This window comes from Canis aureus, chromosome 6 (assembly GCF_053574225.1).
Source record: "Canis aureus isolate CA01 chromosome 6, VMU_Caureus_v.1.0, whole genome shotgun sequence".
Classification (NCBI taxonomy): Eukaryota; Metazoa; Chordata; class Mammalia; order Carnivora; family Canidae; genus Canis; species Canis aureus.
Window position 1 is genome coordinate 22,715,152 of NC_135616.1, and position 13,275 is coordinate 22,728,426.

The 13,275-nt window shown below is 37.6% G+C and overlaps 1 non-coding gene across 1 annotated transcript; it reads left to right on the forward strand.

Annotated features, from left to right (window-relative positions):
• The first annotated feature begins 9,064 nt into the window (after positions 1–9,064).
• On the forward strand, positions 9,065–9,170 carry LOC144316658 (U6 spliceosomal RNA). Its single transcript, XR_013382582.1, has one exon. It is a non-coding gene; the product is annotated as a U6 spliceosomal RNA (small nuclear RNA).
• The last annotated feature ends 4,105 nt before the right edge of the window (positions 9,171–13,275 follow it).

A 13,275-nucleotide genomic window follows, 5' to 3' on the forward strand; every position in this document is an offset into this window, starting at 1 on the left:
AAAGTAATACCGGCTGCTATCTATAGCATCCCCTTGTAAAATTAAACTACTTAGACTTCCTGTGGCTGCTTTCTTGAAAAGCTTAGCTGGAAATGGATGCTGATACATTCTACATGGAAAGTCAGAATCAGAGTAGTCCTTCGAGAGAAGAACAAACAGCAACCCCAGATCCCTGGGGGCACATCTATGGCACCCAGCTTCATAGTTTTCTAATTTCAGAAACCAGCAAGTATGCACATTAATGGTGACAAAAACATCTCAGTTACTCACTGAAGTGAGTAACATAGAGATAGCTCTTCCTGAGTTGTACGATTTCTGCCAGTCTTCCCGCTACTGGAAGCTGGGGAGGAGGGTCCACATGCATAGGTGACCCTCAGGGCAAATCTATCTGGGGGTGGTGTAGGGCCCAGAATGGAACCCAAAAAGTAAAGTAATCACAGACTTCCTGAGAAAAGAAAAAAGAATAAAGGACATCTCTTGTTACTTTAGAGGTGTGGGTACAGAGGGAAACAACTGATAACCTCAGTAAAATGAGTACAGTTAGAGCATTTACCTCCCAGAGTTGTTGCAAAATTAAAGGACTTGAAAGGCATGCAGAGCGTGCTGGGGTGGCTCAGTTGGCCTTCAGCTCAGGTCATGATCCTGGGGTCCTCGGATTGAGTCTGAGCAGGGATCCTGATGTGGGGACTCTGCTTCTCCCTCTGTCCTTCCCCTCTGCTCATGCTCCCTCTCTCTCTCTCTGCCTCAAATAAATAAATAAAACACTTTTTTTAAAGGAAGAAAGAAAGACCTCTAGAATAAAATCTGGCATGTGCTAAGCATTCCCTAAGTGTTAGTTTGGTATCCCTCCTGGGCTACTTTACCTTTACAACCCCCTCGTACCCCCACCCAACCTCATCTCTACCGCAGCTCCCCGGTTCCTGTTCTTCCAGGACCCACCTCAGATCCAGGTCTAGGGCTAACCCCCAGGGTCAAGTCACTCACTGACTCAAACTCTTCAACCGCCATCCCCTCAACATGACCCCCAGACTTTGCTCCAAATGGATCAAGTATGCAATACCAAGATGAGATGCCACAATGTGCTGCTGTGTACTTTCTGAAAATTTAGACCATTTTTTTTCCTAAAAAGAATCCTTTTATGTAATGGGAGAAATGTTTTTAAAATGTTGTTTTTTGTCCAGTAAATCAAATTTTCATTTTGTCAATGCTGCCCATATTTATTTGAAGTTCTCTTTTCAAAACTGGCCTGAATAAAGCATGGTGTACTAATCAAACTCAATTTCCATGGCATTTCAAAGTATATTTTTGAACTAATTAGAGTGTGAAATAAATTATAAATCAATTCTTATTACAGTACTTTTGACTTAATAGACCCTCCATAAAAACAAGGCAGTGAATTTTGAGGCAGTTGTGTTGAACATGACCAGAGATGGTTCATGACACCTGCTCCACCTTTACTAGATGCCACTTGTATTTGGCCCCCAGAAGTGCTATGAACAAAATTACAAAAGTAATTTTGCAGTAAAACCGCAAAACTTTCATTTGTTTGCCCTACTAACTCATTTGACAAGTATTTATTGACAACCTACTATGTCTCAGGCATAGTTCTTGGCATTGGGAATGCTCTGGTGAGCAAGACAGGGGCCATGCTCAAGGGAAACACGTAGGGAAAAATAAAATAACCCAGTAGGATAAAAAGTACCATCTGAGATAAACATCCTGCTGACTCTTTTGTAAAAAGAAAAGAGAAGGTTACTCTCAAGTTAAGTGCAAAAAGATATATATACAGCACTCTACAAAGATGAAAAAATCACCAATATAAACATCATGTATTAAATCTGTTCATGGATTATGAACTGTTGCCCTCTTCCTCAAAGGACCTAGAGACAAGAAATGCACTGCTTTGTGAGATAGTCTAGCCTGGAGCATACTTGCTCTTGGCTTCTTTGACAGTGTGTCCTGTTTCCTCTTCCCTTGCTGGCTGTGCTTCTACATTCTCGTTGGCTAGCTCCTTCTGCTCTGAATCCTAAATATCGACACACAAACATATCTGCATTTTTCAGACCTTTGCACTCAGGCCCTTTCTATCACAGGTGCTTTGTACCTGCTCTTTCCTCTACCTGGAACTTTCTTCCATCTCTCTAGGCTGGTTACCTCCTGTCCATCCTACAAATATTACCTTTTATTTTACCTCTCTTCTACAAGGTCAAATTCTCTGTATGAAGTCAAGCCTTCCTCACTAAACAGCAACTCTCATTTAGAGTACTTGTCACAATTACAACATTAAGTTTGTTTGAATCATTATTTGACTAATGTTTGTTTCTCATCAAAGACTCCACGGTTTCATGATTTCAGTGACTTGCTTTTTCTCACTCAACCTTCTGTCTCCAGCTCTATCCATCATGAATCCTGACCCATAGACACCTAATGTTTTTTGAATGAGTGAGTAAATGAATGAATAAATGAGTAATGCCTGAGCACTTTTTTGATCAGTAGTTCTTTGTTTCTTCTTTCTCTATTTTAATATTTATTGGCCTATAAAAGTGATGTCTTGGATCAAATTTAGCAAGGTGAGAGTTCCTAATCTGATCTCATATATTATGAACATGTATTAGCATATTTGTTAACATGTGAGATGGACTTATCAAGAATTTCTAGTTTTTTGTTGTTTTGTTTTGTTTTGTTTTGCACAAGAACAAATAAGCTAATGAATTTTAACTTAGAAAGAGACCAATGCATAACTGGGAACTTAATATCTGATAAAATGGGGACAGCACATACTATTGAGAAGAGGAAAGATTATTTAGTGGTGACATTAGGAAAACTGAATTGTTATTGGAGAAAAACGTAATTGATTCCCTACTAAATACCACATACAAAGTGGCCTCCAGGTGGGTTAAACTTTCCTGTGGTGACAAAGACACAAAATCCATGGAAAATGGATATAGGAGAATATGTGATGCAAAGGTAGAGAAAGATTTTTGAAATGATACTCCAAAAACATGTATCATATAAGAATAGTAATAAAATAAGATATATTCAATTACATTAAAGTCAGGCTTTCTAGTCAACAAAGGACACCATGAATAAAGTTAAGACACCGATGACAGAATGGGAAAGATATTAATTATGATTAAAACCAACAAGGGAGTGATGTCTAGAACATGCAAGGAACTCCCACACATCGATGGGAACATGACAGAAACCTCAATAGAAAAACAATGGGCAGATATGGCCAAGCATTTTACAATAGGAGAATCTCAAAGCCTGCAAAGTATATTTTTAAAAATTAGGGAATCCATGTTAAAATCATAAAATATTCCTTTATACCTGTTGAACTGACAAAGTCAGAAGCTGATTGTCCCTTATCAAAGTTACTTCCCAATTAAATTGAACTCCCCAGCTTTCCAGCGACTGCATACTCACCACCGAATGTGGCTGAAGATGAACTCACACACAATTCAAGAGTTTCACGTTACGGTCGTGATCAGTGTCTTAAGCTGCAGTTAATATTGCCCACAGCCTTACCCTACCTGCCTTGTCCACCCACTCCCCCATTTTCCTTGGCAATTTTTTTTCAAAACCTCCTTTTCTCTACTCCAACCTCCTATATACCCCCTCGATTCTCACTTTTTATTCGGACTTAGTTTTCCATGTCACAGAGAAAAAAGGAACTGTCAAGAACTTCTGCGAGCTGCCCCACACCCACCACCTGCCTGCATCTGTACCATCCACGTGGCCTTTTCTTCTGTGCTATGGATGAACTACCTCTGTTCACAGCTAAGGTCACCTTCTCCCTCTGTGCATTCATTCCCATCACCTCCCACCTACTCAAGGGCTTTGTTCGCGTAGTTCTGCTCCTTGTCTCCAACATCACCAACTTAATCCATCACTATATAAACTAAACTAAACAAAATAAAACAAAACAAAAACAGCAGCAACAACAACCAAAATACCAGAAATCCCTACCTTTCAAAGTCCTATCTCTCCATCCAGCTAACATGCCCCATTTCTCAGCTCTTCTTTTACAGAAAAGAACTCTAGGAAAAGATGTTTTATGTTCACTGTCTTCAATTTCTTTCCTCCTTCTCTCTTGCACTTTCTAATCAGATTTTCTCACCTATTGTTTCACTAAAAGTGTTTTGACAAAGAGTTGCAGAAACTTCATGTTGCTCTAAGAGACCTTTTCAGCTTCACATTATTGTCTTAATTACGGAGAGTTTGCACACTGTCCTTGAAACACATTCTTCACTTGTTTCTCTTTTCCCTTCTGTGCCTCACTGATTGATTCTTCCTCCCCTCCATGATCTCTAATGATCAAGTGCCCCAGGACTCAGTGATCTGACCTTCTGGTTCCATCCCTGCTCACTCCCTGTTGATCTCACCAAGGTTGCTGACTGGGAACACCATCTCCATGCTGATTGGCAAACAAATCTCTCTACCCCACCTTTCCCTGAAACTCCCAGCTCCAGCTGTCCATGTGACATTTTTGCGTAAATGTCCAGAGGCACTGCAAAGTTAATCTTTCCAATTCTGAGTCCCTCTTCTCCCCCATTGATGATGCCCACCCCTCAGTCCCTTCTCTTTCAATAAATGGCAACTGCATCCTTCCACTTGTTTCCATCAAAACTTCTTACAGACTTCCTCTTTTTCTCTTCTACTCGAAATCCATTCCTTCCATAAATCCTATGAACTCTACCTTTAAAACATACTCAGAATCCCCCCTTTCCCACCATGTCCATCCACATCCAGATTACTGTTGTCTCCCACCCAGGTTATTGAAAAAAAAATCACCTAATTGGTCTTTCTGCTTCCAGGATGCCTCACTTCAGTCTGTTTTCAATCCAGCAGCCAGACTGTCACTGGGGATAAATAGGTCAGATCATGACATTTCTCTACCCAAACTCCTCCAAAATGATTGCAAAGGTAAAAGATTAAAAAAAAAAAAAATTCCTCAGAGGCTTCTCATCTTGTTTAGATCAAATCCAGAGTTTGGCCAGTGGTCCACAGGACCTTACACATTCCACACACAACACTCCTCCCTCAGATGGCCACATTATTCCCTCTCTCACCGCCTTCAGCTTCTGACTCTCATGCTCCCTTCTCCTTGAGGCCTTCCCAGTTCACATTACTGGAATTCAAACCTCTGATTACTTTCTATGTATTTTAACTAAGAGCCTCCCCTGGCAGGTTTTGTCTCCTGCACTGTTAGATGGTGGAAACGACTTTTGGTTTATCAGAGCATTTTGCTTTTGTTAGCTTCCTGCCTCATGTAGGTTTAGAACTCAGCAAATGTCCCCAAGGGAAAATCAGAGGTATGTGCAATCCCTTGAGTGTCTCTGTCACTCTAGCCCTACCCAGTTGCTAAAAGCTTCCTGTTTCTCTCTTCCCATGCAGTGGCCTTCTGCTTTGACAAAGCCTGGGTTCTTAGCAGCTAGCCAGTGTCCAGTAGTTTCAAATGCTCCCTGGGGAAAAAGTTAAGTTTTCTTATGGAAGATAAACTCCTCATTCCCCGGTAATCAGCTTCTGTTGCTCTTGTTGATTCTGCAACTTTCTGATATCTCAAAACAGATACCTTTTTAATTTATCTGGCTGGTCTTGGGAGCTTTGGTCTCCCACAAACCACTCCATCCTACCATCTGTCTCTCATATTTTACTTATTTTGCTTTCTTGGTCTATCTCTGTCTATTAGAATGGCATTTTCATGAGGTTTTATAGTGCTCTCCACTTTCAGTTGCTACAGCTGTGCCTGTCACAATGTGGGCCCTTGGTAAATATTGGTTGAACAAATATAATATGCTATCAAATAACCTGTAATCCATTGACTAATTATTAAAAAATTATGATGTTACTTTGAGATAAACATATGTAAAATATCGGCTATAAGCAAACCTTAAATTTACACTCAGGCATCTGAGAAGTCATCCTATATAGAGGCTATTATCCTTCAACACAACTGATAATGTAGGCATGAGAGATTTATGTAATTTCCAGTTGCAGAAAGCATATGAAAAACATTAATGAACATAGTGGTCAGAAACATGAGGGTCAAATAAAAAATAACAAGTCCTGGGATTCTTAACTACAAGCATTGGTTTGCAACAAAGCTGTATTCCATATAAACAACTCTGTGGAGCTTGCTCCAGAGACAGTAACAGCAGGAATTAATGTATTTAACTATGGTTGAGTTTTTCATCTAATCAGTTTTGGGGAAGCCAACTAGTAAATATTGGGTAGATATAGAGATAGTTAGATGAATAGATAGATAGGTAGATAGAGCTATAGATATAGATAACTATCCTGATGATGATTAAAATGTGATTATCAGGGGCTAAGAGGTAGGGGAGAGATGGAGATGCCAGTCAAAGGGTACAAGCCTTCAGTTATGAAATGAATAAGGCTTGGAGATCTAATGTACAGCCTAGTGATGATAGTTAATAACACTGTATTGTGTATTTGCAATTTGCTAAGCAGGTAGACCTTAAAGTATTCTTACCATACATACAAAACCAAACAAGTTACCTCTAAAAATTGATGGATTTGTTAATTAACCTGATTCTGGTAATTAAAGTATATGTATAGTAAATCACATTGTATATATAAATTTTATTTGCCAGTTATACCTCAATAAAACTGAAGAGCAAAACCAAAAACAAATGCCATCATCCCCCCAACATTTGTCTGGCCAATGACTGTACCAGCACTCCTAGCCACCCACATCAGGTCCAGCCTCAGCCAAATGGGAACATGGTCAGACACAAACCTGCTCAAGAACTTCTCTAGCCTTCTCAATAGGTATTCTTATTATGCTGCAACCATCTTTAAAATTTTTCTCTTCCTTCTCAATGTTCTATGTTCAGTTTGTAGCTGCTCTCTGAAAATTTGAATATAACTTTTTCCTTTTTTCTACTTCTCAACAACTATCACCATAAATTAAAATAAACTACCTCCTCATTCTTTGAGCTCTTCTTTTTTTCTTTCTTTTTTAATAACACATTTCTTGAGACATAATTCACAACCTTCTTTCTCACATTCATCTTACTTCACTCAATAGTAATCCTCACTAGCATGTTGCTGGTTGGCTTGATTTTCACAACAAATCCTAGAGTGTAGAGGGTGAAAGGGTACTGGAAGGGAGGCAAGAAAGAGGTGTTAAGGGGGAAATGCTTAAGCGGTTCCTTGATGAGCAGAAGAAAGACAAGAAGTTTTGAATATTTGTACAGATAAAAAAAAAAATATTTACACCACTAGTTACTTAGATAGAAAGCTAATTTAAAAAGTGGCCCCTGCGCTAAATGAACACCCAATATTTAGGGATGGATAACCTGGATATTAAGCAATAAAAGGTGGGAGGTGGAGGTGGGGAGCATCAACTATGTCCTTTCCAATTTTGAGACAGGACATACCTCCTTGGAATTCCCACAGATACTTAAAGTTTAAAATGTCTCAAACCAAAGCCATTATCTTTCCATAACAAAACCACTTTGCTTTTCTCTTCCTTGTAGTTAATGGTTTCATGATCCTCCCACTTACTCAAGAAAGAAACCAGGGAGTCATCCTAGACACTGTCTCTGCCTCATGCTCACATCCATCAGTCTTCAGGTTAATTACTGTATTTAATTCCTCATCTCTCATGTGGACCACCTTCATTGGTCTTCCAGCTCTACAAGCCTTCCAATCCATCCTCTGTAATAGTGGTTTTCAAATTGTGTTTTTGGGGAACTCCAGTCATTCTTGTTTTTTGTTTGTTTTGTTTTGCTTTTGGTTGTTTTGGGAATCCTTATTTCCACCTTAACTAGAGTGCCTCTTTCCACCTTGCTCATGGAGTCTTCCTTAACTGTAGGGAAAAGGACTTCCAGGTCTTCTGTGTGCATACAGGCTTTGACATGTGCCTCTGTTATCTGTAATCTGACCCAAGTGTTGTAATTACTTGATTTATAAATCTGTTTCCTCTGGGCATGCATTAATTTTCTATTCTTCATATGCCCAGATAATTGCAGTTTGATAGATATTTGGACAAAGAGTGGACGATACCGATAGTAACAAAGATAAGGAGAGCAGCAAAGTGCTCGTTTGTGAAGGCACTAAATAATTTGCTTTTGAAGATACTGAGTTTGATGTTTCTGTGAGTCATAGAGCTGGAAATAATTAGTAAGGAATGTGGATGTGGAATTCAAGAGACATCCAATCTGGAGATGCAAACTTGATTATTATCAATATACGCATAACTAGCACAATTCCAAATGGAAACAATTCATCTACTTAACCCATAGATTCTGGTGTGGAGAGAATTCCTCTGAAGTAAGAAAGACTATGTTTTGTCATCCTCCTACCCACAGAAATTTACCAGCTGACGATTAAAATTTACATTTCAATGAGCAACTTAGATTCACAGGAAGCATAATTTTCTTTTATAACTAAGAAGTAAAAAACATTTTTTTCCATTGTATTACTGATATTGAGAGCCATTTGAAGAGAAATGTTCAGGATGCAATCATTAGTCTGACTCGCATTTAAATTTTGGCTCTCTGGAAACCTAGCTAGCAATCTGAGCTTGTTTGAGTCAACTAACTTTTCTCAGCCTCAGTTTTCTTATTAGTAAGTAGGAATAATGATATATAAATTGGAAGTATGCTGTAAATACTTACAATGAAATAATATTTGTGAAAAGAGCATTCTGGAATGCTTGCACATAGTAGGCACTTAATAAATTTCTTCAAAAAACATTTATTCAGTTCTCTTTAAGGTGTTGTGCACAGTTCTGGTGGAGCTTACACTCCAATGCAGGGAGAGGAGAGAAAACAATAAACAATGAACACAGGGAAGAAGTAAATGATCTAGTATGTCAAACGGCAACACAATTCATTTTGTATTGAAACTCATATAGTGCAAGTAGCTACAAACTTCAATGCCTGCAGGGGTCAGGAAAGAAATTAAAATAAGTAAGTCATGTTGGTTGAAACAAAGCAGCCCTTTTTAATTATTCTGAAATTATTTTGAAAAAGATAGAAGTCCAAAAAATCTGTTTCTTTTCTTAAATATACCTTCAGAAAATAATAGTACAGTGCTTGCTTCAGCAGCACACATACTAAAATTGGAACGATGCAGAGAAGATTAACATGGCCCTGCACAGGGATGACAGGCAAATTCATGAAGCGTTCCATATTTTAAAAGAAAGAAAGAGAGAGGGAGGGTGGGAGAGAGGGAGAAGAAAGAAAAGTCTAAGGGTCCTAATAAATGTTAGGTGAAGCCTCCCTATCATGAATGGCAAGTTTCAGAGGGCGCTGGCGTTGGCAGAGGGCACCAGGAATGCCACTTTCCCTTCCAGCCAATTGGAATATAGATTCAGTGTCACCAGAACTGCCAGTTTTTTAAAAGAAGTCACAAATTTACATTTTGGGTAAGAATGTCCTGATTGGAATATAGTAATGTATTTATAATTATTTTCAAAACATTTGCTAGCTATATCTTGGCCTGCAGATGTAATTAAGTTTTAATCTCTAAAAAACTTTTAGCTTGGGCAGTCCCGGTGGCGCAGCGGTTTAGCGCCGCCTTCAGCCCAGGGCATGATTCTGGAGACCCGGGATCGAGTCCCACGTTGGGCTCCCTGCATGGGGCCTGCTTCTCCCTCTGCCTGTCTCTCTCTCTCTCTCTCTCTGAATGAATAAATAAATAAATCTTTAAAAAAATACTTTTAGCTTTACTTATGTGATTTTTTTTTAAATAGGTTTTTGTTCTGCAGTATTTTGTAAAACTTGGCAATTGAAAGAGTGCATCTCTCCACTATACAGTCCTTTAACGATTATGTAAGGAATAAACATTTCGCTAAGAATCGTATTGATCTGGGGCAGAGTAACATTGGTTAAAAATAAGAATCAATATTCCTCCTGCACATTTGTCCCCAGATTACCTCATGTCACTATTAAACATCTTCCTTAGTTACTGTGCCCTGATTTTGTTCAGCTGAAAAATCACTTTTCTTACTTTCTTTCAGATGGGGATGAACATGTGACTAAGTTCTCCCAAGTATATGAGAAGTTGTTGGAGAGAGCTTCTGGAAATGTTCCCTAAAAAACAGTCTTCCTCCTTCCTCTTTTTTCCTGTTATAGACCCAGATGTGATGGCTGGAGCTGCATTACGCATTTTGTGACTGGGAAGCAATTTGTACAAAAAGATGGTTGGGCAGAAAAGTAAAGGTTCCTGGGACATTAAGAAGCATCCACACAGAAGAAAAAAAAACCCACAAAACAACAAAAAAGTCCCAAACCCCAAAATTTATACTTCACATGACAAAAAGAATACAGAGAATAAAGAGTACATGATGAAAACATTTCTTTCTCATAAGAAAACAAGTCCTACTTGTAAAATGTAACCATTAATCAAAGCATTTTTATGTAACCTACCAAAAATCTTCTGAACAATTTCAAGTATTTTATGAGATATTCTATGCCTCCATAATTTATTGTGAATATATGTACTGAAAAATTGTTTAATTTGAATGAAAGTGATACAGTAGTAAACATGTTTAATTTTTCATTGTTTTAAATCAGTGAGTTTAGAATATTTTCATTTGTTCAAATGAAATCTAACTCTTCTATGAATGATCTGTTTATATTCTTTACCTATTTTACTAAGGAATTTATTATTTTCATATCATTTTATGAAATTCATTAGTATATTACTAACAGTAATATATTGTCTCTCACAAATGCTTTTTTTTCCCTAATTTTCTTGTTTTTTTACTTAGTTTCAGGTATCTATTCCTCTGGAAAAAATGTTTAGACTTAATGGATTCAAATCTGTAAAGTTTTCCTGTCATGGCAATTCTAAAACAAATGTTTTAAAAACAATAAAAAAATTTTAAAAGAAGCATCCATACAGTCCAAGATTTTGAGCTTGTTTTACATTAGTGAAAATAAAATTTTATATTGTCTAAGCCACTTTATTTCTGTTACCAAGTGCTGCTCTAAAGCAAGTCCTAACCAATTCACTAAGATCATTTTTAAAATACATTTTTATATAGCCACTAATGTAAAAAAAGCTGAATTTCAACTGAGTCTATTAGCATATGGAATCATCATTTGTCATATACCAAAACCATAACATTGTCTTTGTCACATATGGAAACCTCTGTAATTTCCTGTGTTTGTCAAACACATCTTTACTCATTTTGAGGTCTATTTGAGTTGGCACAAGAACAGTTTTAGATTATAATAGAAATTCATTGGATTAATGGAAAAATAAATTGTATTTACCTACATATTAATTAACTGAAACACGAGAACATGTCTTAGGCTATTAGAATGGAAGAAAATATTGAATCTTTCAGGCTTTCTAGGAGGATGCAATGGTAGAAGTAGTACGCAACATTTAAAAATGTGTCTTGGGGCACCTGGGTGGCTCACTGGGTTAAGCGTCTGCTTTCAGCTCAGGTTATGATTCCAGGGTCCTGGGATCTAGCCCATCATCGGGCTCCCTGCTTCTCCCTCTACCCCCCACCCCATCCCACCCCCCCCCCCCCCCGTCATGCTCTCTCTCTAGCTTTTTTCTCTCTTTCTCAATAAATAAAACTTCTAAAGAAATTTTTTTAAAAATGTGTCTTGGGGCACCTGGGTAACTCAATTTGTTAAGTGTTAAGTGTCAATTTGTTAAGTGTTTGTATGCAGCTCTGGGCATAATCTTCGAGTGATGCCATTGAGTCCTGCAGGGGCTCTGCTTTCAGGCCCGAGTCTTCTTGAGATTCTCTCTCTCCCTCTTCATCTGCCTCTCTCCCCACCCTGCTTTTGAGCATGGTTTCTCTCTTTCTCTCTAAATAAATAAATAAATAAATAAATAAATAAATAATAAAACAAAAAGAAAGAAAGAAAAAAAGAAAACTCTGAAATGTCTTCAAGACTAAACTTTTCTAAAATCTTAGCCCAAAGAAAATGATTTTCCAGTTTATTGAATCATGACTTAGGTGAATTAATTATTTCCACTCAATCTCTGTTTTCTCCCTATATCAGACAAGATTCAGCTACATTTAATAGAAAATTTAAAATTTCATTGCTTAAACACACGATGATTTTTCACTTGAGTGAAAAAGTCTAGACATGGGAAATCCAGGGTAGGCTTGGAGATTCCACAAAGCTACCAGGGATTCAACCTCCTTCTATCTTTATGCTCTTCCATTCTCAACAAATGGCTGATGGGTTCCAACTTGAAGATCATAAGGTTGTTTGGGCATGGGGTGGGGGTGGGGGGCATCACATCCGTGTTCTAGGCATCATGAAATACAATTGGGGGAATCCGGGGTACCTGGATGGCTCAGTCGGTAGAGCATGGGACTCTTGATCTTGGGGTTGTTGAGTCCAAGCCCAACAATGGGTGTAAGAGCTTACTTAAAAAAACAAAATGAAACAAAAAGCAATTGGGAGAAGAACAAAAATTCTTCCAGCTGAATCAGCTCCATTAAGACATCTTTAAGACATCTACTCAGAAATAAAATATTATACATAGCATTTCACTTCTTACTGGCCAGAATTTAGGGGTTGTCACAATTGGTTCAAGGGGTTTGGGAAATAGTGGTCTCTCAGTGAGGCACATAGCCAACCCAAATGAAATCAGAGCTCCATCTCCAATGAAGAACTAAGTTAGGAGATAGTTGGTAAACAGCCAGCAGTCTCTGACACGACTCTCACAAAATACCAAGGGACATGTGTTTGTAAGTGTCAATAGTCTACTTAATGTTTAACTTCACACATATTTAATATAAAAACATCAATGTCAAATTAGTATTTAATATTAACAGTTAATATTTAACACATGTAATAACTATATTCTATATTTCTATGGTATATATTTAATATTAATAATGCACTATATTAAAATAAAATATTAAAATTAAAACAACTCTGAGAATTTGTCTTAATTTTATTCTACCCAATATGAAACAAAAAGAAATAATTATGACAGATTTTGGTTACTTAATATAACATCACTGGTTCTGACAGGTTCTCAGCCACACCTATAATACTCAAAGTCGGCTACGCCCAGAAAAATAAAACGTTATAAATGTACATGGAGATAAATTGGCTCAGGAAGAAAAGAATGCATCAAGACACATATTTGCCAAAATGAAATCAGGAAACTGTGAGTGTATTGTTTAAAATATCAGAATTATTCAGGTTGATTTTTAAGCACAATTTGGTAAATTTATTGGAAAGGCTTGATCAAAAATAATATCAAAACGTGATTTTTTTTAAATTTTGAGTTAGCAAAATAAATTTAGTAAAT